This window comes from Panthera onca, chromosome A1 (genome assembly GCF_046562875.1).
Source record: "Panthera onca isolate mPanOnc1 chromosome A1, mPanOnc1 haplotype 2, whole genome shotgun sequence".
Lineage (NCBI taxonomy): Eukaryota > Metazoa > Chordata > Mammalia > Carnivora > Felidae > Panthera > Panthera onca.
This window is the reverse complement of record NC_138339.1, coordinates 95,783,382-95,810,389: the sequence shown is the minus strand read 5'-3', so window position 1 is coordinate 95,810,389 and position 27,008 is coordinate 95,783,382. Positions and strand designations below refer to the sequence as shown.

The window sequence follows — 27,008 nt, the reverse complement described above, 5'->3', positions numbered from 1 at the left end:
TTGGGGTTTCAGAGCTGTATTGAAATCTATCTGTTGCCATTAATTATCTGTTTGCCATTATTAGAAAGTTAATTGCCTTTTAATTCTTTTAGTCTATATACCTAGGTCAGTCCTCCTTTGGGGAATTATCTTCAACTCACAAGGTGGGCTACTATGACCCTGACCAAGGGGAGAAATGAGACTCAGATTCTCTTTTCTGGTTACTTGGAAATGGAGACACTGATTCTACTTAGCTAGTTTTAGAAACAAAAGGTTGGGGTTCAGATCTCAACTTTATTTTGATATTTTTAATAATATCTTGGCTTTTATGTTTTTAAAAAATTGGTAGCTAATTTTCCTATTAGTCAAAAAAATTCTAAATTTATTTCTATAAACTGTCCAAGAAGAAATTAGCCAAAATTGCTGAGCATAACTTGGGGTCTGAGTTGGTATCCAGAAAAAAAAATGCGATTTAGAACTAAATAAGCCTATCCGTCAAGGTAGGGAGCCCAGAGTATAGAATATGGGTGGGGAGGAGATCCCATATAGATGGGAAGGGTAGAACTCTGAGTGTAGGATCACCCAAGTGGATTTCTAAAACCTTGGAACAGTCCACTCAAAATAGAGCCCAAACAGGGAATGTTTCAGTCTCAGAATTCTGCAAGCACACCTATTGTCTACCTAGGTGTAAGAGGGTGAAAGCCCTCTGAATCTATCCTATCACTCAGGAAGGCCTCCATCCTTCATCAAGGCAGGTCATGCCATCTGCCAGAGGTGAGATTGTATTGCTTTCCCCACCCTTTCCCTGTGTTCCCTGGAATATAGAGGTGTTGAAAGAGGGAGAAGCAATAAAACACCTTTTCAGAAAGCCAGGATCCTCTGCTTTTGTTTTTGGTTTATGTCTTAATCTCCTTGGGAAATAACTATTAGAAATAACATAAGAACTCCAAGACAATCGTGTAGACTCTGGGATTGAAGGTACCGTTTGGTAGCAACCATGTTGGGCCATGTGCAAGAGAAACTGAGGAAGCCATGCTAAAGGAGAGAGAGACAGAGGGACAAGATTCATGATGGATTTCCTCTTTCCTCTTCCCTGTGAGGCCTGGATACATCTGCCCTTGGATTTCATGAGAAATCTCTGTTTCCTTCAGATAAGTCCTATTTAAGTGCTTTTTCAAAGCTAGCTTGAGAGAATTTGTTCCTTGCACAAGAGTGTTTTAATCTCTTCTTAACATTTCTAGCAGCTATTTTTTTTCTCTTGCAGACCTTGGCTCCATATGTGCCCTTCCTCAGAGCTAGCCAAAAGAACCCCTTAAGGTGGAGTCATGCCCCACTTTTCCAGAAATGCTTATTTCCCCCAATCAGGAATCTTTTGGACATCAATGGCTACAGTATTGAAACCCATTTGACATGAAGTCCATTCAACCTTCATCAGTACAACTTACTCCAGCAAAATTTTAAAAGCCTGCTTCAGACCTGGAGAAACTCATCCTTCCCATCCACATGCCTCCCTATTGCAAATATGTTAACTCTGTTGAACACAGGGTTATGGACCTAACACCAACTCTAGCACATACCATCCAGGCGCTGGTAGCAAAACATTCATGATCAATCTCGGATTGACCTCAAGAGTCAGAGTCCCAGCCTGTCTTTGAGTCTCTCCTGGAGAGTTGTTAAAGCCTTAGCAGAAGTTTTCCAGTATATACTGGTGAGAGCTGCATGACCTCTTTGAGCCTCACACTCTGAAAGTTGTGGGTATGGGGAGGAGTAAGTGAAAATATGAACGCACCAAGATATCACATGCTCCTAGAACAGAGTAGAGTGTGAAGGGGTGTCCATTCTTCCCCCTGCCTCCCTTCAGTATGATCTGTCAGGACCCCTTGACTCGAGCAGTTTTATGGGACCATGCTGCCGTCTAGCAATGCTGCTCTCCAGTGCCCACTCCTTACCTACACCTTAATTGGGTGTACTCCCAGTTGTACAAATAACTCTCCTTGATTGGTGCTTTGTTTTTTGACTTAAAACTGACAGTGAACTTCAGTCTGGACTACACCTATCTCATTAGTGTCTTTCATTTCCTCAGGGGGTCAGAAAATGTCAAAAGCTTTCTTGTTAGAAAAGTATTTGAATACATCTCAGGGTTTCATTAAAATATACTAGTCCTAAAGCTCCCTGCAATAATTGTGAGCTCTAAGTCAGAGTAGAGCCAGGGATGATGTCCCTGCAGCCACTGGGATGTACAGTTGGAACAGCTCTGTCAGCACAGTTTGGTGAATGGCTTTTCTCTCAATTTAGGTTTCAACACGATCATGGCATTCTAAAAAGGATTTCATTCTTTTTTTTTTTTTTTATTTTATTTATTTATTTATTTTTTTATTTTTTAATATATGAAATTTACTGTCAAATTGGTTTCCATACAACACCCAGTGCTCATCCCAAAAGGTGCCCTCCTCAATACCCATCACCCACCCTGCCCTCCCTCCCACCCTGCCCTCCCTCCCACCCCCCATCAACCCTCAGTTTGTTCTCAGTTTTTAACAGTCTCTAATGCTTTGGCTCTCTCCCACTCTAACCTCTTTTTTTTTTTTTTTTTTTTTCCTTCCCCTCCCCCCATGGGTTTCTGTTATGTTTCTCAGGATCCACATAAGAGTGAAACCATATGGTATCTGTCTTTCTCTGTATGGCTTATTTCACTTAGCATCACACTCTCCAGTTCCATCCATGTTGCTACAAAAGGCCATATTTCATTTTTTCTCATTGCCACGTAGTATTCCATTGTGTATATAAACCACAATTTCTTTATCCATTCATCAGTTGATGGACATTTAGGCTCTTTCCATAATTTGGCTATTGTTGAGAGTGCCGCTATAAACATTGGGGTACAGGTGCCCCTATGCATCAGTACTCCTGTATCCCTTGGATAAATTCCTAGCAGTGCTATTGCTGGGTCATAGGGTAGGTCTATTTTTAATTTTCTGAGGAACCTCCACACTGCTTTCCAGAGCGGCTGCACCAATTTGCATTCCCACCAACAGTGCAAGAAGGTTCCTGTTTCTCCACATCCTCTCCAGCATCTATAGTCTCCTGATTTCTTCATTTTGGCCACTCTGACTGGCGTGAGGTGGTATCTGAGTGTGGTTTTGATTTGTATTTCCCTGATAAGGAGCGACGTTGAACATCTTTTCATGTGCCTGTTGGCCATCCGGATGTCTTCTTTAGAGAAGTGTCTATTCATGTTTTCTGCCCATTTCTTCACTGGGTTATTTGTTTTTCGGGTGTGGAGTTTGATGAGCTCTTTATAGATTTTGGATACTAGCCCTTTGTCCGATGTGTCATTTGCAAATATCTTTTCCCATTCCGTTGGTTGCCTTTTAGTTTTGTTGGTTGTTTCCTTTGCTGTGCAGAAGCTTTTTATCTTCATAAGGTAATTCACTTTTGCTTTTAATTCCCTTGCCTTTGGGGATGTGCCGAGTAAGAGATTGCTACGGCTGAGGTCAGAGAGGTCTTTTCCTGCTTTCTCCTCTAAGGTTTTGATGGTTTCCTGTCTCACATTCAGGTCCTTTATCCATTTTGAGTTTATTTTTGTGAATGGTGTGAGAAAGTGGTCTAGTTTCAACCTTCTGCATGTTGCTGTCCAGTTCTCCCAGCACCATTTGTTAAAGAGACTGTCTTTTTCCATTGGATGTTCTTTCCTGCTTTGTCAAAGATGAGTTGGCCATACGTTTGTGGGTCTAGTTCTGGGGTTTCTATTCTATTCCATTGGTCTATGTGTCTGTTTTTATGCCAATACCATGCTGTCTTGATGATGACAGCTTTGTAGTAGAGGCTAAAGTCTGGGATTGTGATGCCTCCTGCTTTGGTCTTCTTCTTCAAAATTACTTTGGCTATTCGGGGCCTTTTGTGGTTCCATATGAATTTTAGGATTGCTTGTTCTAGTTTCGAGAAGAATGCTGGTGCAATTTTGATTGGGATTGCATTGAATGTGTAGATAGCTTTGGGTAGTATTGACATTTTGACAATATTTATTCTTCCAATCCATGAGCAGGGAATGTCTTTCCATTTCTTTATATCTTCTTCAATTACCTGCATAAGCTTTCTATAGTTTTCAGCATACAGATCTTTTACATCGTTGGTTAGGTTTATTCCTAGGTATTTTATGCTTCTTGGTGCAATTGTGAATGGGATCAGTTTCTTCATTTGTCTTTCTGTTGCTTCATTGTTAGTGTATAAGAATGCAACTGATTTCTGCACATTGATTTTGTACCCTGCAACTTTGCTGAATTCATGTATCAGTTCTAGCAGACTTTTGGTGGAGTCTATCGGATTTTCCATGTATAATATCATGTCATCTGCAAAAAGCGAAAGCTTGACTTCATCTTTGCCAATTTTGATGCCTTTGATTTCCTTTTGTTGTCTGATTGCTGATGCTAGAACTTCCAGCACTATATTAAACAGCAGCGGTGACAGTGGGCATCCCTGTCGTGTTCCTGATCTCAGGGAAAAAGCTCTCAGTTTTTCCCCGTTGAGGATGATGTTAGCTGTGGGCTTTTCATAAATGGCCTTTATGATCTTTAAGTATGTTCCTTCTATCCCGACTTTCTCAAGGGTTTTTATTAAGAAAGGGTGCTGGATTTTGTCAAAGGCCTTTTCTGCATCGATTGACAGGATCATATGGTTCTTCTCTTTTTTTTTGTTAATGTGATGTATCACGTTGATCGATTTGCGAATGTTGAACCAGCCCTGCATCCCAGGAATGAATCCCACTTGATCATGGTGAATAATTCTTTTTATATGCTGTTGAATTCGATTTGCTAGTATCTTATTAAGAATTTTTGCATCCATATTCATCAGGGATATTGGCCTGTAGTTCTCTTTTTTTACTGGGTCTCTGTCTGGTTTAGGAATCAAAGTAATACTGGCTTCATAGAATGAGTCTGGAAGTTTTCCTTCCCTTTCTATTTCTTGGAATAGCTTGAGAAGGATAGGTATTATCTCTGCTTTAAATGTCTGGTAGAACTCCCCTGGGAAGCCATCTGGTCCTGGACTCTTATTTGTTGGGAGATTTTTGATAACCGATTCAATTTCTTCGCTGGTTATGGGTCTGTTCAAGCTTTCTATTTCCTCCTGATTGAGTTTTGGAAGAGTGTGGGTGTTTAGAAATTTGTCCATTTCTTCCAGGTTGTCCAATTTGCTGGCATATAATTTTTCATAGTATTCCCTGATAATTGTTTGTATCTCTGAGGGATTGGTTGTAATCATTCCATTTTCGTTCATGATTTTATCTATTTGGGTCATCTCCCTTTTCTTTTTGAGAAGCCTGGCTAGAGGTTTATCAATTTTGTTTATTTTTTCAAAAAACCAACTCTTGGTTTCGTTGATCTGCTCTACAGTTTTTTTAGATTCTATATTGTTTATTTCTGCTCTGATCTTTATTATTTCTCTTCTTCTGCTGGGTTTAGGCTGCCTTTGCTGTTCTGCTTCTATTTCCTTTAGGTGTGCTGTTAGATTTTGTATTTGGGATTTTTCTTGTTTCTTGAGATAGGCCTGGATTGCAATGTATTTTCCTCTCAGGACTGCCTTCGCTGCATCCCAGAGCGTTTGGATTGTTGTATTTTCATTTTCGTTTGTTTCCATATATGTTTTAATTTCTTCTCTAATTGCCTGGTTGACCCACTCATTCGTTAGTAGGGTGTTCTTTAACCTCCATGCTTTTGGAGGTTTTCCAGACTTTTTCCTGTGGTTGATTTCAAGCTTCATAGCATTGTGGTCTGAAAGTATGCATGGTATAATTTCAATTCTTGTAAACTTATGAAGGGCTGTTTTGTGACCCAGTATATGATCTATCTTGGAGAATGTTCCATGTGCACTCGAGAAGAAAGTATATTCTGTTGCTTTGGGATGCAGAGTTCTAAATATATCTGTCAAGTCCATCTGATCCAATGTATCATTCAGGGCCCTTGTTTCTTTATTGACTGTGTGTCTAGATGATCTATCCATTTCTGTAAGTGGGGTGTTAAAGTCCCCTGCAATGACCACATTCTTATCAATAAGGTTGCTTATGTTTATGAGTAATTGTTTTATATATCTGGGGGCTCGGGTATTTGGCGCATAGACATTTATAATAGTTAGCTCTTCCTGGTGGATAGACCCTGTGATTATTATATAATGCCCTTCTTCATCTCTTGTTACAGCCTTTAATTTAAAGTCTAGTTTGTCTGATATAAGTATGGCTACTCCAGCTTTCTTTTGGCTTCCAGGAGCATGATAAATAGTTCTCCATCCCCTCACTCTCAATCTAAAGGTGTCCTCAGATCTAAAATGAGTCTCTTGTAGACAGCAAATAGATGGGTCTTGTTTTTTTATCCATTCTGATACCCTATGTCTTTTAGTTGGCGCATTTAATCCATTTACATTCAGTGTTATTATAGAAAGATATGGGTTTAGAGTCATTGTGATGTCTGTATGTTTTTTTTTTTTTTTTTATTTTTGGGACAGAGAGAGAGCATGAACGGGGGAGGGGCAGAGAGAGAGGGAGACACAGAATCGGAAACAGGCTCCAGGCTCCGAGCCATCAGCCCAGAGCCTGACGCGGGGCTCGAACTCACGGACCGCGAGATCGTGACCTGGCTGAAGTCGGACGCTTAACCGACTGCGCCACCCAGGCGCCCCGATGTCTGTATGTTTTATGCTTGTAGTGATGTCTCTGGTACTTTGTCTCACAGGATCCCCCTTAGGATCTCTTGTAGGGCTGGTTTCGTGGTGACAAATTCCTTCAGTTTTTGTTTGTTTGGGAAGACCTTTATCTCTCCTTCTATTCTAAATGACAGACTTGCTGGATAAAGGATTCTCGGCTGCATATTTTTTCTGTTTAGCACACTGTAGATATCGTGCCAAGCCTTTCTGGCCTGCCAAGTTTCAAAGGAGAGATCAGTCACGAGTCTTATAGGTCTCCCTTTATATGTGAGGGCACGTTTATCCCTTGCTGCTTTCAGAATTTTCTCTTTATCCTTGTATTTTGCCAGTTTCACTATGATATGTCGTGCAGAAGATTGATTCAAGTTACGTCTGAAGGGAGTTCTCTGTGCCTCTTGGATTTCAATGCCTTTTTCCTTCCCCAGTTCAGGGAAGTTCTCAGCTATAATTTGTTCAAGTACCCCTTCAGCACCCTTCCCTCTCTCTTCCTCCTCTGGGATACCAATTATGCGTATATTATTTTTTTTTTAGTGTATCACTTAGTTCTCTAATTTTTCCCTCATACTCCTGGATTTTTTTATCTCTCTTTCTTTCAGCTTCCTCTTTCTCCATAACTTTATCTTCTAGTTCACCTATTCTCTCCTCTGCCTCTTCAAGCCGAGCCATCGTGGATTCCATTTTGTTTTGCAATTCGTTTAAAGCGTTTTTCAACTCCTCGTGACTGTTCCTTAGTCCCTCGATCTTTGTGGCAAGAGATTCTCTGCTGTCCTGTATACTGTTTTCAAGCCCAGCGATTAATTTTATGACTATTATTCTAAATTCACTTTCTGTTATATTATTTAAATCCTTTTTGATCAGTTCATTAGCTGTTGTTATTTCCTGGAGATTCTTCTGAGGGGAATTCTTCCGTTTGGTCATTTTGGAGAGTCCCTGGCGTGGTGAGGACCTGCAGTGCACTTTCCCTGTGCTGTGGTGTATAACTGGAGTTAGTGGGCGGGGCCGCAGTCCGACCCGATGTCTGCCCCCAGCCCACTGCTGGGGCCACAGTCAGACTGGTGTGTGCCTTCTCTTCCCCTCTCCTAGGGGCGGGATTCACTGTGGGGTGGCGTGTCCCATCTGGCCTACTTGCACACTGCCAGGCTTGTGTTGCTGGGGGTCTGGCGTATTAGCTGGGGTGGGTAGGCAAGGTGCACGGGGGCTGGAGGGGCAGGCTTAGCTCGCTTCTCCTTAGGTGATCCACTTCAGGAGGAGCCCTGTGGCAGCGGGAGGGAGTCAGATCCGCTGCCGGAGGTTTGGCTCCGCAGAAGCACAGAGTTGGGTGTTTGCGCGGAGCGAGCAAGTTCCCTGGCAGGAACTGGTTCCCTTTGGGATTTTGGCTGGGGGATGGGCGGGGGAGATGGCGCTGGCGCCTTTGTTCCCCGCCAAGCTGAGCTCTGCCGTCCGGGGGCTCAGCAGCTCTCCCTCCCTTTGTCCTCCAGCCTTCCCGCTTTCCGAGCAGAGCTGTTAACTTATGACCTCCCAGACGCTAAGTCGCGCTTGCTGTCGGAACACGGTCCGTCCGGCCCCTCCGCTTTTGCCAGCCAGACTCGGGGGCTCTGCTTGGCCGGCGAGCCGCCCCTCCGCCCCGGCTCCCTCCCGCCAGTCCGTGGAGCGCGCACCGCCTCGCCGCCCTTCCTACCCTCTTCCGTGGGCCTCTAGTCTGCGCTTGACTCCGGAGACTCCCTTCTGCTAATCCTCTGGCGGTTTTCTGGGTTCTTTAGGCAGGTGTAGGTGGAATCTAAGTGATCGGCAGGACGCGCTGTGAGCCCCGCGTCCTCCTACGCCGCCATCTTCCGGAACCGAAAGGATTTCATTCTTCATTTCTGTTTTGTTTAGGGTCTGTGTGTAATTTTTCTTTGGAACACATAGCACACACTCGTAGATGTTGACTGAGAGCATAAGTAACAATTGAGCAATGCAGGGAACAATAACCAGAAAACTCATCAATTTTGCTTCGTTACACTTTACAGAGATAATCATTGTTAGAGAGATGCCTTCTCTCTTTACTATTTATAGTGTTATGAATCAATCAAAGTGGATTTGTAGATCCTTGAAGTCTGGACTTTACAAGGTTAATTCAACATCAGAAAGGAAAAGGCAGAGAATGAACATATGGAACACTTGTTAATTGCTAAGTATTGTACAAGGCATTTTACACATAGTGCAATGCAGCTGCCTTAGGAAATACATTATTAATTTCCTTGTTAACTGATGATGACCTTCAAGTTTAGGAAAGGTAGGAGAAGTAATTTGCCCAAGCTCACACAGCTAGTAAGTGATGAAGCCAGGATTTAAACGCAGATCTCTCTGGGGTAAAAAATGTTATTTCTACCATTACCCCATCTGTTTGTATCGCATTGACTCAACGCTGTGGTATATACTAAGGTAATGAGACTTAGTTTGTGTTTGAAGAAACTTAATGTCAAACAGAAGATGCATAGTAAATGCTAATTGTAATAATGCTAAATAGCAGTAAGTAAACACTGTGGTCGAATTATCAGAGAAGTACTCTGTGAGCAGAGAATTCCAATAAATCTCAAGTACTGTATTTCATCTGAGAGAGTGAGCTCACTAACAACTAGCTCAGTCACATTTTGATTTTCTAAAAACAACTCTCAAGACAGGGCTCACATGGTACACTGTGTTGATAAGTGTGGGTAAGGACAGAAGGCTCTTGTACAGGCTGCTGATAGGAACACAGGGATAAACCTTTCTGGAGGGAAAATTGGCAATATGTATAAAAATCCTGAAAAACTAAGTTTGACCCTCAAATTCTACTTCCTAAGGTGTTATTCTAAGAAAACAAGTGTGCAGAAAGATATATTTGAGGATGTTGTCATAGCATTTTAAAAATTTTAAAGTTACTTATTTTGAGAGAGACAGAGCATGAGCTGGGGAGAGGCAGAGAGAGAGGGAGAGAGAGAATCCCAAGCAGACTCTGTGCTATCAGCCCAGAGCCCAATGTGGGGCTTGAACCCATGAACTGTTAGATCATGACCTGAGCCAAAACCAAGAGTGGATGCTTAACTGACTGAGCCACCCAGGCACCCCAACATTTTATTTTTATATATTTTTTTTAATGTTTATTTATTATTGAGAGACAGAGAGAGACAGAGAATGGGCATTGGAGGGGCAGAGAGAGGAGGAGACACAGAATCCCAAGCAGACTCAGGCTCTGAGCTGTCGGCACAGAGCCCAATGTGGGGCTCAAACTTACAAACCGCAAGATCATGACCTGAGCCGAAGTCAGATGCTTAACTGACTGAGCCACCGAGGTGCCCATCATTTTTTTTTTTTTTATAATAGCAAAAACTTAGAAATAATCTGTTTGACAATAGGGTATGGGGTAAAGTGTTATATCCTGTGATAGAATGCCATGTTAACCATTAAAGCTATAGACCAGTAGTAACTTTGAAAGTTTGATCTCACAGGGTGTTCTCAAGATCAAAACTGTTTTCATTATAATACGAAGACATTTGCATTTTTCACTTCCATTCTCTCATTAAAGTGTAGAGTATGAAAAGTTCATTGGCAATTTTATTAGAATCTGCATTGTAACTAATCTTTAAAACACTACCACTTGTCAAGTTTGGGTGTGGTTTAAAGAAAAATACCCACAATAATCTGAGAATTACTCCTCTCTTTTTCCACTACCTATCTGTGTGAGGCTAGATTTTCTTCATATATTTCTTTTTTTTTTTCTTTTTTTTTTAAGTAGGTTCCATGCCCAATGTGGGCTTGAACTCACACTCTGAGATTAAGAGTTGCACTCTCTACTTACTGAACCCACTAGGTGCTCCTTCTCATATACTTCTGCTAACAGAACATATCTACATTTTGCATGCAGAAGCAGATAAGAGAATTCAGCTGTCTTCTGTTAAGCCAAACATTAAAAATATTTGCAAAAATCTGGGGCACCTGGATGGCTCAGTTGGTTAAGCTTCTGACTCTTGATCTCATGGTTCCTGAGATTGAGCCCGAGACCCTGAATTAGGCTCTCTGCTGCTAGCGCAGACCCTGCTTGCATCTCTCTCTCTCTCTCTCTCTCTCTCTCTCTCTCTCTCCCTCTCCCTCTCCCTCTCCCTCTCCCTCTCCCTCTCCCTCTCCCTCTCCCTCTCCCTCTCCCTCTCCCTCTCCCTCTCCCTCTCCCTCTCCCTCTCCTTCTCCCTCTCCCTCTCCCTCTCCCTCTCCCTCCCTCCTTCCCTCTCTCCCTCTCTCTCTCCCTCCCTTTCTCTCTGCCCCTCCCCCACTCATTCTCTGTCTCTCTCCCTCTTTCTCTTTCAAAATAAATAAACTTTTAAAAAAGTTTTTGCAAAAATCTAAAATAATGTCACTTTTATCACTAAATATTTTTGTTTACATTGAAAAATAGAATTTTTTTTTGTAAAATATGTTACTGATGTTGACATGTAAGAGTTACCTTAATTAATTAATTAATTTTAATTTTAGAGAGAGAGAGAGTGCAAGCAGGGGAGAGGGGCAGTGGGAGGGAGAGAGAATCTTAATCAGGCTCTACGATCAGCACAGAGTCTGACACAGGGCTTGATCCCACAACCCTGGGATCATGACCTGAGCAGAAATCAAGAGTTGGATGCTCGCACTCTCAACAATAGCCAAATTATGGAAAGAGCCTAAATGTCCATCAACTGATGAATGGATAAAGAAATTATGGTTTATATACACAATGGAATACTACGTGGCAATGAGATAAAATGAAATATGGCCTTTTGTAGCAACGTGGATGGAACTGGAGAGTGTGATGCTAAGTGAAATAAGCCATACAGAGAAAGACAGATACCATTATGGTTTCACTCTTATGTGGATCCTGAGAAACGTAACAGAAACCCATGGGGGAGGGGAAGAAAAAAAAAAAAAGAGGTTAGAGTGGGAGAGAGCCAAAGCATAAGAGACTGTTAAAAACTGAGAACAAACTGAGGGTTGATGGGGGGTGGGAGGGAGGGGAGGGTGGGTGATGGGTATTGAGGAGGGCACCTTTTGGGATGAGCACTGGGTGTTGTATGGAAACCAATTTGACAGTAAATTTCATATATTAAAAAAATAAAAAAAATAAAAAAACAAGAGTTGGATGCTCTACTGACTGAACCACCAAGGCACCCCAGAGTTATTTGATCTTAAAATGAATAAAAAAAAATAATTTTTGTTAATTGCTAATATTATAATTATCAAAAATACAGTCCACGTAAACAAAAGCTTTTTGAAGTTCTTGATAATTTTTAAAAGCATAAAGTGGTTTTGAGACCAAAAACATTGAGAATAGCTGTTGGAATAGAATATAGCATGGGAGAATGTTCAGAGTACATTTTTAAATTTAAAAAGCACATTACAAAGCCTACCATTTGTGTAAAACAAACAAACAAACAAACAAACAAACAAACAGAAAGACATCTCAGGATAGAAGAAGAATAAAAGAAATACACCAGTATATTAGAAGTAGTCGCTTTGAGTGTTGAGATTATTGATTATTTTCATTTTCTTTTGTGCTTTTCTGTTTTCCCACATTTTCTACAGTGAATTTATATTTGGCAATTAGGAAAATTTTGTATTTTTAAAGACAGAGCATCAAAATCTTGACTTTTTACCTGAATTCAAATGAAGAATAGGGAGAAAAGTATTAGCAAATGTTGCCTATATTATGCTTTTTAAAACATTTTACTAAGATCTTTTTTTTTTCTCCACTGGATTTTTCTTTCTCCTTTGTGGGTGATGAATAAGAGAATGTTATGGGAAATTCATTTTAATTTTTAGAACTGCTAAAGATGTTTAAGTGCTTTAAAGTCTTATAAATATGATTTGTGGGGTGCAGAGTTTTACGTTAATCCTATTTATCCCAACATATCCATATATCCCCCATAAAAGCAAATTAAATGATTGAATCTATTTTTGCTGATTTCCAATTTTGAGATTCTACAGTCAGATAAAAAAGATGAGGGGTGCCTGCGTGGCTCAGTCAGTTGAGCATCTGACTGGGGCTCAGGTCATGATCTCATGGTCTGTGAGTTTGAGCCCCGCATCAGGCTCTGTGCTGACAACACAGAGCCTGGAGCCTGCTTCAGATTCTGTGTCTCCCTCTCTCTCTGCCCCTCCCCCACTCATGCTCTGTCTCTCTCTGTCAAAAATAAATAAACATTTAAAATAAAAGTTTTAAATGGAAAATAAAAAAGATAATAAAAAAAGAAACAAAAGGACTAGAGCAAGCTACTGGCAAATTATTCCTAGTATATTAATGGAAATTTTATTTCATCTTTTTGTTTCTTTTTCTCTCTGGAATTTGAGAAACTTCCTTGATGATGTTGCTTTTACTATCTGCATTATGTTGTAGGTGAAATGCTTCTTGTTTTTTCCCAGCAACAGTGTTTGGACTTGATGAGGGGACAATCAGCTAGGTTGAGGGTGCCCTCATTGTGCTGCCAGTGGTGTCTCGTGAGGTTAATTCAAACAGGCCCAGGAGAGCCAACCCACTGTCCCCCAAGCCTCTCTGCTGGTCCAGGTGGAAGGTCCCTGCTCTGGAACCTCCAGGGTTGGGATGTTTCTCACCCATCCCTGTTCAGCTCGGCAGCATCTGCCGGAGTGAGGTCTTGGTGGGTTTTATTTTTTTTTTCCCCCTTTAAAAAAATGACAGAAAAAAGAAAAATGTTGCCATATACTATACTAGGCATATGGACAAACCCTCATTTCATCTAATAGAGGAGCTGGGTTTTATCTTTAAGTGTATTATTGTAATTTTCAAGACCATAATCTAAGGCCTCTTTCTTTATTGCAGACCTAAGAAAAATCGCTGGAGGGACACTAAGGAAATGAGGAAAACCGATCCAATTTTTCCTACTCTTTGGACCAATTAGTCCTCATCCTCCATGCTTTTATGGAGTTATAATTGTAGTAAAAGAAAAAAAAAAGTGGAACAGCAGGGGAGAAGTCTATCCTGACTCACTGATTTATTTTAAAAAGATCCCAGCCTGACACATTCTATGCAGATGAAGTGCTCTGTCTCTTGGTAACCACCCCTCAACCCTCACAGGAATTTGACAGCAGTGGCTGGTGGGGCACAGGTTCTGTTCTGCGCTAATACTCAGTAGCTGTTGAAGAATTCCAGTGCTAAAGAGCTAAGCCTGTGTGTAACTCCTCAGCTGGGAATCCCAGAGCACAAATGTTCTTATCCTCCTTGGTTTTTCATTTGCATGCTCAGCCAAGGTTTATGTTGCCTATGGTTGATTGTTTTTTCCCCTCAGTCTTGGGTCTCCCTATACCAGTGGTTCTCAACTAATATAATTCTGAAGATATTTTTGGTTTTGGGGGCCAGGTACTGTTAGCATCTGGTGGAAAGAGGCCAGGGATACTACTGAACACCCTTAGCACGCAGGACAGCTCCTCCCTCCTTGACAAAAAATTTACGTAGCCCCAAATGTCAATGGTGCCACCACCGAGGAGCTCCCAAGGCCACAAATAACTGATTTGCCCACATTTTGGTTTGAAGTAGTCACTAAGCTATGAACCAGCCCTATCACACCATAGTTCATTTATTTTGCTTCTCTAGGCTTGGCACCTTTCTGCCCTTAGTTTTTTTATAATGGAGAATTTAATGGTTGAGTTTTTATACTTCTCTCTGGTGGATTCAGACATTTGCCTATAGTTTACTTAATTGAATCATAGCTCCTAACTCATGGCCAGGCCCTGAATAGATAGTTACCCCCTAAGTATTTATAAATTGATTGCTCATCCCAAAACCCAAAGTACTCTTTTCATGCTGGGGAGATAAACGGCTCCTAGAATTCCAGAATCCTGAAGGGTCATGTAACACCTTTACCCACTACTGGGTAGACGTTTCCTACTTGAAGTAAATGAAGAAGTTTATGCATGTAACCCACATGTAATATTTTGGTTGGGGAGGGGTGGGAGTCAGAAAGATGAAAGATAGTCACTATTTTGAAACCTTGCACTTTCAGATGAATCATTTCTTCATGTAATCCTGGTGAAAGGTCAAGCACATATTCCAGGCACTCAGTAACCCAAGTTATCTCAAGTGTATGTGTAGTTCATCATTTACTAATAATGAAGACTGTTTAAGCGCTGAGTGATGAGTATCTTCCAACCTGCTTGGAGGTTGCAATATCATTTGGAAGCATCGAAATAATATGTGCCACTGGATCTTTGAATTTTCAAAATTAGACTTATGCACACCCAGTCAGACCCTATGTTTCACACCTCCCTCCTTTTGTACTTGTTCCTTTTACTTGAATTGCCCTTAATCGTTCCTAACCCAGTCCTCCTGGGAAACTCATTTTAATTTTGCAAAACTTTATATCAGCTTTTCATATTCTGTGATTATATTTCAGACCCCGCCTCTCACAAATATTCACACAGCCTGCCCCAATCTGCTCCCAAGTTAAAAAAATGTCCTTCTCTGTTCATCCATGTCAGATGCCTTTTGCACAGTCTTTCTGTTATCACATGTGTCAACTGCATTTTAATGATCTCTGTCGATTTATCAACATGCTAGGGTTGATGTTCCTAGAAGGCAGGCACTGTGTTATTCCTCTTAGTATTCCCATGATTTTCCACATTATGAGTACTTATTAGAATTTAAAATAATTTCTATTATTTATTTTGCCAGGCTCAATTTTTTTTTTCATTTGTAGAATATTATTGATTAACGGTTATCTCTGATTATGAGACTGAATCGGGGTTGTGGTAGTTAAGAGAGACTTTGCTTACCAATGTTAGAGTAATTTTTTACAAGAATGTTTTCATTTACTTGTATAATCAAAATTAAAATTTTATACACACACACACACACACATAGATATGTATACATATATAACAAAAGAAGTGTTTTCTATGCCAAGTAGTACCAATGTTCAATGTTGGTGCTCCATGGTGACTGAGAGATGTAGTTAAGGTTTGTATTAGATAACACTAGCTGCTGTAACAAACCAAATCTCAGTGACTCGTCATAATAAAAGTTTCTCCTAAGCTTGCTTGAAAGTCCAATGCAGGTATTTCTGGTTGGGCAGCTCTCCTCCAAGTAGTGACTCAGGGACTGAGGCATCTTACTTGTTGTGGCTTTGCCCTTTTTATTATGTGACATTTAAGGTTGCCATGCTTCAAGCTGCACATGGGAAAAACTACAGAGGGTCACATGTGGGAGGTTTTAATGAGCCCTACCTGGGAATGGTATATGTTACTAGTGTTCACTTTCCATTGCCTAGAATTCCGTCACTTGGCTGCCATCTAGCCAGACCTAACTCAAGGGAGTCTCTCTGTATACAAAATGGAAAATGGAATCTATTAGAAGAACTTTGAAAAGCTCACAGAACAAATGGTAGACTGAGGGATTGGACAAGAACTAGGGGAGTGCTAGGTGGGGTCCAGGGAACAAGAAAGTCTGCCATGGATTTTCAGTCTTCCAATCATGCTTCTAAGATTCAAATTCCCCATTAGGATAGAGCAGGGGGTGGGGAGTATATGGACCATATGGTATATGGGGGGTATATTAGCCTAGTAGCTGCTCATCTCTGAGCACCTAGAAGACGGCAGGACTGACAGTCTGATGGCTTACTGTCCAATTCAGAGTGAAGTTCAAACACTTCCCATGGCCTTGATGACCAGGTGAACTGGCTCCCAGCTACCCTTCTTGCCTCATCTCCTGTTTTTCTCTCTCTCCCCCTCCCAGCTCCATTACACTCCCATATTTGCTGCATGTGTTTGCTAAGTAGTCTCATCTTAGCGATGTCAGTAATATTGTTTGCTAGTATTTGCATGCTTCATCCCTCACGCTTTCCAAATCTGCTCAAATGCCTCTTGACATTGAGACGTCTTCTTTGACTACCCTATTTAATATAGCACCCCAACTCAAACCATCTCCTTCAATCTAATTTTTTGTTTTATTTTATTCACAGCCCTTACCATTACCAAACATTTGTATGTTTGCTTTGTTTTCTGTCTTCCCCTCTACTAGAATTTAAGCAACATGAGAGCAGGAACTTTGTTTTGTTCACATGCGAAAAATCAGACACTGGGTGAGTGTCAGAGCAAGCACTAGAATCCATCAGCAGATCACTTGAGGACCAGCCTAAGAACTGACATGGCCTGAGGCTAAAGTAGCCTGAGGCATTAAAGAATACTAACTTTTATCTTTTTTGCACAATCTGACTCAAATTGTCAACCTTATTCTCACGAACATTTTTGCCATGGATATAATATTACTTATCACTGACCATGGGCAATGCACTTTTAAAATTGGTCTACATTGCTTACAATGCATCATAACAACCATTGTAATTCTGGACTTCTGAAAACTAGTGCAGATGAAGATGTGCACAGGTCTGTGTGCATGTGAAAGAAACCTACACATGGACAGGGCATTACTGAGTTCTGCCTGGCGGATTTCTCTTGGTCTGATTGGTTCACATATCAGTTTATGGTGGATACTCACAAGCACATAGGTTAGCTTTCGTAACTGTTCTTGCTGTCAAGTGATGTCCTTTAGGCTTTGCGCACTGCTATTCTTGTGGCCATTTGTGTATATTGGGCTTTGACAAGTAGATTATTACACAATATCCTCTATCCTCTGCCTAAATTCTGAAACAACTGATAAATCAAAGGAATGGCAAACAGAGATGAAAATGTCAACCTTATTACTGATAAAGCTGCTAATATCAGAGAATGTGGCTTAAATATAGGATAACAATGTGCTTTCTAATACCAAATCTCAGAAATAAACAGTTTTATGTACCCAGTCATGAATTCTGAAGGACTACAGGCCTCTCCACAGGAGGGCCTGTTCTATATACTTAACAGCACAAGGAACAAAGTAAAATAGGAAACAGTGATAGAGGGAAGCTAAGCCAGGAAAGACTGTTACATAATAGATGTTCTTCCACATGGAAAGAGATACCTGGAATGAGCAATGAGTGTCTCGGTTAATAATTTAAAGAAATTGCTGTGGTGTATTCTGTGAGATTTTGTAGATTAAAAAAACTCCTTTAAAAAATCTAAAAAGGTGTGAATCTTTATACTGCACAGTTTATCCATAATCCCTTGTATAGATGAAGCAGAAAAATGTTCCCACACAACTGAGTGTTCTGAAACTAGGCTGGGAGAATGTTGATTGTGTCTGGCAATGCTCTTGTAGAGGTGAGGGCTTAGGCAAGCACCTGATTCACTTTACTCTGGAGCTGCCTCCAGTAGCAACACCCAAATACATCTTAGATTTCAGAAGACTAAAATAAGGGAAAATTAATTTTCAGTTCTACCATAAATCTATAGCTCAGACAAAATTGGTTAATTTGAAGTGAACTGTAAAGATCTTTTAGAAAATTTGCACCAAATGATCATCTTGCTGTAAAAAATCATGCCTAACCCAGTGCCTACTACATACTTGGAGCTCAATAAATACTTGTTGAATAAGTGAATCTGGATTTTGGGCTTCAATCTGAAATCAGTTAAAAGTCAACAATGATTGAAGAAATTTTACAGTTTGGAAATTCATCTGAAACATAAATTCCATGGGTATAAATGGATATTAGAAATGTACAGAAAGAGTAATATAAGCTCTCTTAATTATTTTCCACTAAACTTAATTGACTAGAGTAACCAAAGGCCCCTAGTTAATCTTTAAAACAGGCTGATGCCCAAGGCAAGCTAACCACTCTTTGTAGTAGGCTACTGTCTAATAATACCCATCATTTTGAGTAGCATTGTTACTAAGGGTCAGTTTTGAGTATTCCCAAACCTTTTAATACTAGTTGTACTTGTTATTGTTATAACATGATTTAATTAAATATTACTCAAGCTGGTGAAACCGAGTGCAAGAGTAAAAGAGCTATTCTTCTGAAAACAAAGGTGAATGTTTTGGAAAGACTTCACAAGAGGAGAGGTCATAAAAGACAGCATTCCTGTTCGTAGGTAGTTCACAGCCTTGTAGAGTAGCTAAGAAATATGTAAAAATAATTCTAGTGTAGGGTGGCAAATGCCATAGAAGATTATATGAAGATTCCAGAAGTTCAGAGGAGGAAAATTACTTTTGGCTCACAGAATCATTGACAGCTATGTGGAGAAGTTGATACATGAGCTGGTCTCTGAAAAGTGTAAAGTTTGGATGTACAGAGATGATTCACTCCAAGTAAAGAGAAGGATGTAAGCAAAGCCTTGTGGGCTAAGGTTAATGTTTGGCTGGAGCACAGGGTTCATGAAGAAGAGTGAAAGATAAAGGCAGAGAGATAAATGGGTTTCAAGTAGTAGAGGGCCCAAACTTCCATGCTTATGAAGTGTCTGGTCATTGTGAAAATAAGATACTTATTCTTCTCATCCACAATGAACTTGAGTGGTCTTTAGGATACCTACAAACTGAGGACTTTATATTAGGGCATGATAAACCTGTATAATAATTTTTTCATTCATGGTTTCATACATTTTTTTTCTTAACTGCCATATAGCTTATAAGCTCCTCTTAACCTAAGCTATTTTATGTTACTTTCGTTCAACAATGCATGCGATTACTTTTCTGCTAAGGAAATGGGTATTCAATTAATTTTTGGTGAAAATATTAATTGTAGCATTAGTGAGTATGTTCCACGTGTCTTTTTTTAAGGCCCATATAAAATACTAACAATTTGTATTAGAATATTATAAGCCTGCTTGATATTTTATACTTCAAAAACATGTTTTTCAGAGTTTGCAATATAAGCAAGATCACATGTGAATTTTTTACTATGTTATAACAGTTGATACTTAATGTGCTCTAACAAGTATAGTAGGGAAAAAATCCTATCCATTACCTTTCTTTGTTTGAAACATTATTAGTGCACTGTGATTCCTTGAGAGTGGAATAAGTCATTATGAAAATCTGAGATATTTCTCATAATTATATTCCCATAAGGAATGTCACTTTAGTTGTTGGTCAGAAGAAGGTACTGCTAGTTCCTAGAAATTAATCTTTAGCTTGATAAAAACAAAATATAATAGTTATAAATCTTAGCCTTCAGGTAAAAAGTTTGAGGACCGGTTTCACTTCTTTAGAAGTATAGTTCTTTTGTCTTTAAGTAAAAATAAAAGCACCAATTAAAACAAAGATGATAATGGAATAAGGGAAATCATTATTTTGTTAGTTCTACTTCAATGGTTAGCCATTTTCCTCTTTAAAATTTTCAATTTGGATATATGTGTATTTCCTTTCTTTGGTTTTTCTCACTTGTAAAATGAAAAATGTTATAAAACCACAAGGCTCTTTCCATTCATGACCAATAATTTAATTTTCAATAAGTTATTAGTCTCTCTTTCAGCTAAAGTATAGAAATGAAGAGACAGGGTATATCTAAGGAGGGGGATCACTGCTAAATTGTGAACACAAGAATTTTTTTGATATGGTCATATTCCAGAATTTTATCCTTCATTTTGGAACTTTAGAAGTTAGAATTTTCCAGCACATTTAATAAAATTTAGCTCTTGAGAACTGATTTATACTAATACAACTCACACACACAAAATAAATTTAGAAAATACATCAATTTAACAACAAGATATGAGAATATTACCAGCAAGCATACCAAAACACAATTCAGGGGGTATCATATCCCCTCCTCACTATACAAAGGGGTTAGTATGTCACACAATTAAAATATAAATTAGGGTTTATTGGGAAAAATTTAAAGAGATGGAGAAGTAGCAGAATACACAAATCCTTCAAGTACTTATCCCACAGAAATTCTTACTTATTCAGGGCATTGGCTGGACTGCTATAGGAAGACAAGGGCTCCTGGGGGAGGGTGATGCTTATGTAATGCTTAACTTATTTATAGGGAGAGGTGGACATGGAAATAAAAGACAAGATTGAGAACTTTGTCAGAGGACTGGAAACAAAAGAATGGAAACCCTAGAAGTGAAAAATACAATAACAATGAAATATTTGATGCTTTTAGTAGCAGTTTAGACATAGCTGAAGACAGAATGACTGTACTGAACAATAGAGTAAAAGAAACATTCAAATGAAGCACAGGTAAGACACAATGAGAAATTGTAATATATGAAAAATTGGAATATTAGAAAAAGGAGAGACAAGGGACAGAAGTAATATTTGAACAGAATATGGCTAAGAATTTCTCAAAAATGGTGAAAGACATCAATATACAGATTCAAGAAGCCATAAAAACTCCAAGCAGGATAAGATTCCTAAGCACAAGATAGTAAAACTTCTGAAAACTAAAGACAACAACAAGATCCTAAAAATAGCAGAGTGATGATAGGGAGAAGTACCCGAGAATACCTTCAGAAAAGCAGTTACATTAACAGTTGATTTATCAGTGAAACAATGGAAGATAGAAGACAGTGGAATGCTATTTTTAAAGTATTGAGAGAAAATACCTGCCAATCTAGAATTTTATGCCCTAAAAAAATATTCTTCAAGAATGGAAGTGTAAAAGACTTAAAAAAAAAAAAAAAAAAAAAAAGAATAAAGAGAATTTATCACCAGCAGATTCACACTAAAGGAAATATTAAATGGAATTCTTCAGGGAGGAGGAAAGTAATTCCAGATGGAATTTTGGGGTGCAGAAAGGAATGAAACACAATAAAAAGATTCAGTATCTAGGTAAATCTAAATGAATACCGACCTTTTAAAATAATAATAAAGCAGGGGCTCCTGGGTGGCACAGTTGGTTGAACATCTGACTCTTGATCTCGCCTCAGGTCATGATCTCACAGTTTGTGAGTTTGAGGCCTGCATATGGCTCTGTGCTAATGGCACAGAGCCTGCTTGGGATTCTTTCTCTCCTTCTCTCTGCCCCTTCCCTGCTTGTGCTCTCTCTCACTCAAATAAATAAACTTGAACAAATTAAAATAATAGTAAAGTTATGTACACAGGATTTAAAAACATTTATAGAATTAAAATATAATTACAATAGCATGTAAATTGAAATTCAATTGGTTTATAGTCTTTGTGTTGTTTTGAAAAAAACAAATACCAATTTGTGTTAGGCATTAATGAGTCAAGGATGCATGTTATAATCTCTAGGGTAATCACTAAAAGAATAGTAAAATGTAACTGCCAAGCTGATAGAGAGGGAAAATGGAATAATAATAAATATTCAAAGGAAAATAAGGCAAGAAAGGAGAGAAAAAGGGACATTGACTAGGTAGTACAAATAGAAAAACAAAGAAGACTTAACCCCAAATATATGATAATTATGTTGGTAATTATAGTAAGTTTAAATGAACTAAGTGCTGCATTTAAATTGTCAGAGTTTATTTAAAAAAAAATCTTTGAGCTACTGGTAAGAGACACATCTAAAATATAAGGATATAGGAAGGCTAAAAGTAAAAATGCAAAAAGATATACCATGTAAAAATTAATCAAAACCAAGCTGGTATAGTTTTATTAATATCTAAGTACAACTATATTAGTATCACAGCATCCCCAGGCAAAAATCATCATTTACAGATAAAGGGAACATTTCATTATGATTCAAAGTTACTATTTCCAGAAAGATATAACTATTCTAAATTTATTTGTATCTAATAACATAGCTTTAAGTATATAAATCAGATATTGATAAACTACAAAGAGAGACAAATTCATAATTATAAAATTTTAATAGATCTCTCTCAGTAGCTAATAGAAAAAAACAAACAAAACATCACTAAAGATAAAAAATTTGAATAAGACAATGAATAAGTCATACTTACTGGACCTATATAAAATGTTGCTGAAAGACTGCAGGACACATGCATTTTTCAAGAACACACAAATATTAAAAACAAAACCACCCCCAAAATTTGGCCAAATATCCATAAAACAATTCTTAACAAATTTTAAAGTGTAACTTAATATAAAATAAATTCTTTGACTGCAATGCAAAGAAAACACTAACAAGAAAATAACTAGGAAATCCCCCTGTATTTTGAAATTGAGAAATATATTTTAAAATAATCACTGTGTCAGATTAGAAATCACAGTGGAAATTCAAAAATATTTTGAGATTAATAATAATGAAAATATATATACAATCTTTTATGTGATATATCAAAACCTTTTTTGAAAGAGAAATACACAGCCTTCAGTTAATACATTAGAAAAAAAAGTTAAAGAAAGGAAATAATAAAAAGCAGACAGTTATGAGATAGGAAACATCAATAAAGCCAAACTTTATTTAAAAAGATTACTAAGTAATAACCTCTGGCTGTTCTTATAAAGAAAAAAAAAAGAAGATAGAAATAACCAATATCAATAATGAAAAAAAATGGATAACATTTTATTTTTTTATTTTTTAAGGTTTATTTGTCTATTCTTGAGAGAGAGAGAGAAGAGGGGTGCAGAGAGAAGGAAAGAGAGAATCCCAAGCAGGCTTTGCACTGACAGCACAGAGCACGACGTGGTGCTCTAACTCACGAACTGTGAGATCATGACCTGAGCCCCAAAGGCAAGACACTTAACTGACTCAGACATCCAGGTGCCCTGTTATGAATAATTTAACTCCAATGACTTTTTAAAATTTAGGTTCATAGGCCAATTCTTAGAAAAATACAACCTACTAAAATGGACACAAAAATAAACAGAAATTCCAGGTAGACACAAACTATTAAATAAATTATTAATTAAAAACCTTACCACAAAGAAGACTTCAGGTCCTGATGACTTCACCAATAAATTCTACCAAATGCTCAAGGGAGAAATAATACCATCTTCCACAAATTCTTCCAGAGAATACTGAAAGAGAGAACATTTCCTAATTTGTTTTTTGAGGCAGCACAATCTTGATATGAAAACCTGACAAGCACATTGTAAGAAAAGAGATTACAGGTCACTTATTCATGAACACAGGAATAAAATTCCTAAACAAAGTATTAGTAAACAAAATCCAATATTATTTAAAAAGTATAATACATCACAAACACATGTCATCATTTCAGGAATTCAAGGTTGGCTTGACATCTGGAAATCAATCATTATAATTCATTACATTAACAGAATAAAAGATATGGTCATCTCCATAGCTGTATAAAAAATTGTTTACTAAAATGTAACATTCATTCATTGTTTGAAAAAACCTCTTAACAAATGGGAATAGAAGGAAACTTCCTTAATCAGATAAAGCTTATCAAAAGGAAGGAGGAGACTGTGGCACTCAGCTCTGGCCTCAAGTATATTTTTCTTGATCTAACTCAGACCTGGTAAACCTTCTCCTTGCTCAATGTAACAAGTAAGTGAGCTACATACACAGGTCATCGAGATGTGTCGGTCTTCTACATGGGAAGCCAAGTAGTAATGAGAACTTTGTGAGAATCAGAGGAGAATGAATGAGATGATGTTCATAGCCAATATCCATTAACTATGAGAAGATGATGTATACATTTTTGCATAGATGAGAACACTTGTGTTCCTGAACAAGAAATATATTTCTGAACTCTATGCGGACCATTTATCTTCTATTAAGGGAAATTATTTTTTTAGACTGAGTGTAATGTGAATACTTGGGCTTTGGCTTTACACATGCTAATATAGTCATTCTCTGATTCCTGTTGGCTCTGTCATTCTTCTATTCCTTTGCTTCTCTCCAAAAATCCAGACATCCCAAAATACTTTGGGTTTTTCAGTGAGCCAGGCTGATTTATTCATATGTACATTTTGCATATTCTGTGACATTTTCCTGGAATAACCTCTCCATCCTCACACCACCTCCACTCCTCATCCATTTGGCAAACTCCTATTTATTCTTCAAAATCCAACTCAAGTATCTTTCCTTTGTAAAGTCTTCTCTTCTTTATATTGTCATTGTATCTTGCATGTCTTCTAGAATAATACTAATCACACTGTGTTAACATGTTTAGTTCTGTCTCCCTATTAGATTTTTAATTTCTTGAGAGAAGATTCTGTGTCTTTATATTTGTATTCCTACCCAACGAAAGTTTGTTAAGTGAGAAATGAATGAATGAATGAATGAATGAATGAACTCACCTCAGTAGGGCTCTGTCTTCTTAGGATCACCATTTGGGTATTCTGCTAAGCACCCATGAACTCATCCTCGCTAGTAATGAAAATTTCTCCGGTTGAGTACATTAAATTTACAATCAATAATTAACTCTAAATTGAATTTATAATTGGTTTTATAATACTACTACAGTCATGGGGTCTCAAAATGCTGACTTCTCAGATGCATGTCATAACCTTAATTTTTAATTTCATCCTGCTTCTCTTAAAGCTAAAGGGAGAAGGGGTAGAAGGAATTGAAAATTCTGAGGAATAACTTTAATTAGGTATGTAAATAGCCTGAAAAAAAAAAACATTTTAAAATAAGATTCAATCCAAAACCAAGATAGAGTGTTAATTCCTAATTAAGTTCAGTGGTTTTATACCAAAGCAAATAAGTGAGAGAAGAGTTGCCAAGGAAATGGAGAAAGTAGTTCTTCCCACTGCTTTCCAGCCCTTTGCACTCATGGCATATATAGGGAGTGAACTTATAGTGCACTGGGATGAATGGATGAATGGATGAATCTTCTTGCTGTTGAAGACCAGCAGGGCAGGGGTTCTGCCTAGCTGTGATGAGAGTTAGGGAAATCAGGATCTCAGCGGTCCATACACCCTTTGCTGCAGACTGTTGGGGAAACTCTGAGGTTTAAGAAAGGGGGGTAGAATGTAACTGCAAGAATTCATGGTCTTGGCCCTCAGCCTCACCTAACAAATTAGGAAGTGTTCGAAGTAAGTGAGAAAGGCGTGTATTATTTAAATTTCATAGTTAGGATTGTGTAGGCTGGTGGTTTTTAATTCTGCTTTAGACTGGTGTCACTTGGAAGCTTTTAAAACCTAAAAACACAGAAAAACTGAGACCCTACCCTAGTAAAGTCAAATCAGAGTCTCTGCCGGGAGGGGTATAGGATGGCATCAGTATTTTTAAAAAAACTTCCTACAGGTGACTCTCAAATATATCCAGAGTTAAGAACCACTGACATAAGCAGTGACTGATGATTAAAAATTATTAGTAAGGGACCTAAATTCTAACTGTGTATGTTTTCAAAAAGCGACTCAATTTAATACTTGTACTTAGTGGCTTTTTGTATAGAAAGGTTTTTGGTTTTGTTTTTATTGTTGTAGAAAGGCATATGTCAGTCAGTAGTTTGTGTTTATCTCAAATTATAGCCATATTCCTAGAAGGATATAACCCTTGGAGTTTTGATCTTGAACTTAATGTTTATGAAGTATTGGCAAACAGGATTGCTGAATTGATCAGGAATAGTAACACTGGAGTTTTTTAAAATAAGCCTTGAAGAGGAGATAGAATTTAGGTGTGCAGAAAAGGTAGAGTGAGGTGGGGGATGAGAATTTAAGTGGAGGAACAACATGAGCACCAGAAAGGAAAAGGTATAAGAAAATTTCAGAGAAAAGTACTGCAGACTCTGAGATAGGAGCCCAATGGCAATTGAAGGGACAGCCAAAGCCAGTTGTGTCTTGAAGGCACATGAGAGCAGTCCAAAGAGATCACCTTTTCAAACACCTGTAGCAGTTGAAAATGACCTTGCCAAGGCTCCCTAGGTCTCTAGTCCAATGATTATGTAGGAGCCTTAATTACAGATAGTGTTTAGTGAGCACTAACTATATGCCAGGCACCTTTCCTGAGCATTTCGTGTGTATTAACTAATTTAATCCTCACAGCAGCCCCGAAAGGTAGGTTCTATTATGATCTCTGGCTCACAGATGAGGAAAGTGCCGCCCACAGGCTGTTTTTTTAGGATATCTCTATATTTTCCCTGTATGGCTCATACTCAGAGTCCACACAATATATTAACTGGACAGGAAATTATATAGTTAAAACAGAAATGTACCAGGTATGAATAAGGTAACAGTTGGTACTTGGAAATAATGTCAGCTAGGGATCAAAGAGTTAAGTATTTTGAATTTTTTTTCTACAGGTAGAAAAAAATTTACTGAGGAATGAGGAATTTACTGATATTTTTAAAGTTTATTTATTTATTTTTAGAGAGAGAGAGAGAGAGAGAGAGAGTTGAGAGACAGAGAGAGAGGGCACGAGAGAGCAAGCACAGGCGGAGAGAGGGAGAGAGAGAGAGAATCCAAGCAGGCTCCGCATGATCATTGCAGAGCCCAATGTGGGGCTTGAATCCACAAAGTGTGAGATCATGACCTGAGCTGAAATCAAGAGTTGGACACTTAATTGACTGAGCCACCCAGGTCCCCCTCTACTGATATTTTTTGAGCAAGCAGTGTGATGATGAAAATTTTTGGTGAAGTTGGTGTGGAAAGAGGAGTAGGGTAGGGTGAGGATGGGGAGGGTAAG

The 27,008-nt window shown here is 38.5% G+C and overlaps 1 protein-coding gene across 2 annotated transcripts in view; it reads left to right on the top strand.

Annotated features, from left to right (window-relative positions):
- The window catches only part of CMYA5 (cardiomyopathy associated 5), a 97,233-nt gene that overhangs the window by 12,087 nt on the left and 58,138 nt on the right, over positions 1–27,008 (top strand). The gene's annotated exons all lie outside the window — the stretch shown is intronic.